This window comes from Sciurus carolinensis, unplaced genomic scaffold (assembly GCF_902686445.1).
Source record: "Sciurus carolinensis unplaced genomic scaffold, mSciCar1.2, whole genome shotgun sequence".
Classification (NCBI taxonomy): domain Eukaryota; kingdom Metazoa; phylum Chordata; class Mammalia; order Rodentia; family Sciuridae; genus Sciurus; species Sciurus carolinensis.
In genome coordinates, this window is record NW_025920178.1 from 27,409 (window position 1) to 31,497 (window position 4,089).

Below are 4,089 nucleotides of genomic sequence, written 5' to 3' on the forward strand. Positions count from 1 at the left end.
ATATTTTATTTGATCAAATTTGCCTAAAGTCTTTTGCCACTTTCTTTAAGGATTTTCATAAAGAATGAAATTATGCTTTTGCTGGTAAATGGATGCAACTGAAGATTATCATGCTGTTATGGTTTGGATGTGAGATGTCCCCCAAAAGCTCAAGTGTGAGACAATGCAAGAAGGTTCAGAGAAGTGATTGGGCTATAAAAATCTTAACCCAATCATCTAATTAATCCCTGATGAGATTAACTGAAGTGATAGGATATAACTGGAGGAGGTGGGAATTGGGGTGTGGCTATGGGGTATATATTTTATATCTGGAGAGTGGCATCTCTACTTCCTGATCACAATGTGAGCTGTTTCCCTTTGTCATTCTCTTCCACCATGATGTTCAGCTTCACCTCAAACCACAGGGAATAGAGCCAGCCTTCTATGGACTAAGACTTCAGAAACAGTGGGTCCTCAAACTTTTCCTCCTCTATAATTATTCTGGTTGGATCATTTGGTCACAGCAGTACAAAAACTGATAATACAAATGCTACATGAAATAAGTCAATTCCAAAGAAGCAAAGCCGAATGTTCTCTCTGATATGTGGATGCACACATAAAAATGGGGGGAGAGGGAAGAATAGTTTCATTCTTTCTTAATTTACTGTATTAGACAAAGGGAAATGAAAGGAAGAGGAGCATGGCAGGTTGCTGGCAGAGAGAGCCACAGGGAAGCAGACCTGCTACTAAGCCAGCAGAGACTCGCCAACCTTCAGTGAAGGGAGTAGGGCCAGGGCACACTCTTGGCACATGTCCCAGACACCTGCCTCTGACAAGCCCAAAGTGGAACTGCATGCCTACCTTGATGGAGCCATCAAGCCTGAAACTATCTCATACTATGACAGGAAGCAAGAGATCCCCTCCCAGCTGACACAGCAGAGGAACTACAGAACATCATTGGCACAGATAAGCCAAAGTCTCTGCCTGACTTCTTGGCCAAATTTGAGTACTACATGCCTGCTAACACAGGCTCCAGAGAGGCCATCAAAAGAATCACCAATGATTTTGTCAAGATGAAGGCCAAAGAGGGCATGGTATAGGTGGAGATGCGCTATTGCCCACACCAGCTAGCCAACTCCAAAGTGGAACCAATCCCCTGGAACCAGGATGAAAGGAACCTCACCCCAATGAGGTGGTGAACATAGAGAATTAGGGGCTGAAGGAGAGGGAGCAAGCCTTCAGAGTCAAAGTACAGTTAATCCTGTGCTGCATGTGCCATCAGTGGTGGAGCTGTATAAGAAGTACCAGCAGCATACTGTGGTGGCCATCAACCTGGATGGTGATGAGACCATCAAAGGAAGCGGCCTCTTCCCACAGTGCATGGAGGTCTACAGGAAGATGGTGAGGAGTGGCATCCACACAGCCCATGCTGGTGAGGCAGGCTCTGCAGACATGGTACAAGAGGCCCTGGACACACTCAAGACCAAGAGGCTGGGACATGACTACCATACTCTGGCAGACAAGGCCCTTTACAATGATCTGTGGCACTCTGAGGTCTGCCCTTGGTCTATGTACCTCACAGGTGCCTGGAAGCCAGAAACAGAGCATGCAGTCATTCGGTTCAAAAAGGGCTAGGCTGACTACTCACTCAACATGGTCATCTTCAAGTCCACACTGGACAGTGACTACCAGATGACCAAACAGAACATGGACTTTGCCAAGGAGGAGTTTAAGTGAATGGACATCAATGCAAAAAAGTCCAGCTTCCTCCAAGAAGATGAGAAGAAGGAGCTCCTTGACCAGCTCTACAGAGCCTATGGTATGCTGCCAGATGCTTCTGGTCAGGACCCCTGGAGATGGCATGGCCTGCTCTCTGAGCCCTCACCCCATGGATGGAGTCTTCACAACTCTGGGATCAAGTGACACTCTTACCTGTACTCCTCCCAAGACTAAAATTTTAAGAGCTACTGATGCTCTTGAGCCTGTGTAAATACAGACCTTGGCATGGTCACATCTCTCTAATCATGTGCCCTGGCCAGGGACCAGGGTCCTTGCCAATGGCACAGATAATTCTGAAACCCTCCCCCTAAGGCAGTAATTGCTGAAAAATCTGGTGCTCAATAAAGCAGCTGGTGGCTGGTTAAAAAAGAAAAGAGAAAAAAAGACAGGAAGGAAGAGAGGAGGAATGAGAATAGGAAAGACAGTAATGAATCAGACATAACTTCCCTATGTAAATGTAGGAATATATAAGCAGTGAAACTCCAAAACATGTACAAGTGCAAAAATGAGATACTAATTAGAATAAGTTATACTCCATATGTGTATAGTATGTCAAAATATACTCTACCATTATCTATATCTAAAAAGAACAAATAAAAGTAAGTTTTTTTAAAAAAAAAGAATAGCTCAGCAGACATCTTTAGAGTCTCAGGTAGGATAAAGCAGAGTTCATATCATTCTTTGATGTCAGTCACCAAATATTAATTCAGAAATCTGTGATTCTTATATATATAAATCAGACAATTTTCCTTTTTGCTTATAGAATTACTATTACATGTCCTAATACAAAGAAAAAAATCCCAACATGTTTTCTCAAAATAACATATTCTTTGAACCAGGTACAAATTTAACCTACCATTTTTTAAAAATCATCTTCTGTTTCATCAAGTTTTCCTTGTTTAAGTAATAAGTAACCTCTCTGTAATCTTGCCTGGGGCAGGGGAAAGGATGGCTTTCCTGAGTACTACTCATTTCTAAATTATATTTAAACACAAAAAATGAAACTCAGTAGACAATGATGTAATAATACTTTCCAATGCTCATTTGACTTGGCACTGAAAATAATTCCTGGAATCAATGGATTTATAAAACTTTCATGAAAGTATATTTCACTAAAAATACATTTTTCTGGTTAGGTACAGTGGTGCATGCCTGTAATCCCAGCAGCTCAAGAGGCTGAGGCAGGAGGATCAAGGGTTCAAAGCCAGCCTCAGCAAAAGCAAGGCACTAAGCAACTCAGTGAGATCCTGTCTCTAAATAAAATACAAAATAGGGATGGGGATGTGGCTCAGTCTTCAAGTGTCCCCAAGTTCAATCCCCAGTACGAAAAAAAAAAAAAAAAAAAAGTACATTTTTCTCATTGGGTACAATAACACAAACCTGTAATCCCAGCTACATGGGAGGTTGAGATAGAAAAGACCACAAGTTCAAGGCTAGTCTGCACAACCTAGTGAGACCCTGTCTCAAAATAAAGAGGGCAGGAGATGTAACTCTGGTAGAGTGCCCCTGGGTTTAATTCACAATACCACAAAAAATTATACATTTTGCTCTATGCAAGAAAATTGAAAACATGTCCACACAAGAACTTGTACATGAATGTTCATAGATATAAACTCAAATTTCCATCAGTTAATAAATAAATAAATAAACTTGATAAATCCAAGCAATGAATTATTTATTACTCAGCCATAGAAAGGAATGCAGTGTTGATACATACTACAATATGAAAAAACTTTGAAAACATGCTCAGTGAAAGAAGTCAGACACAAAAGATCATTTTTATAAAATAGACAAAAATAGCCAAATCCATGATTGGCTAGGGACTAAGGTTGAAATGGGGAGTGATTGCAAATAGGTAAAGTTTCTTTTGAGGTTGATAACAATATCCTGGAATTAGATAGTGGTGGTGATTACACAACTTTGTGAATATACTAAGAACCACTGAATACTTTAAACCATTGACTTTGATGATATGTGAATTATATTTGCTTTTAAAATACTTTTTTGCCACTAATATAAAAAGTTTTATTATTTGAGACTTTATCAAAGATCCAGAAACAAGTTTGCTGTATTAACCCTCAATGCAAATACGCTGCTATAACAAGAATAATAATGCCTCTCCTCTTTCATCTGATATTCCTCTTCTAATGTGCATAATCTCATCTCTTCCAATATGAACTCTCTGATGACCAATGTCTACCAGAAAAGAGAAATCATCTTGATATTCCACTTATTATTTTTATAGTGCCTAAAAATTTCCCTAATCCTATTAAATACATCAGTATACATAAAAAGCAAGATCATGGCAATATTTCAAACATTCACTTCATA

At 39.9% G+C, this 4,089-nt stretch overlaps 1 pseudogene; it reads left to right on the forward strand.

Annotated features, from left to right (window-relative positions):
- The first annotated feature begins 789 nt into the window (after positions 1-789).
- Positions 790-1,902, forward strand: LOC124974800 (adenosine deaminase-like; annotated as a pseudogene).
- The last annotated feature ends 2,187 nt before the right edge of the window (positions 1,903-4,089 follow it).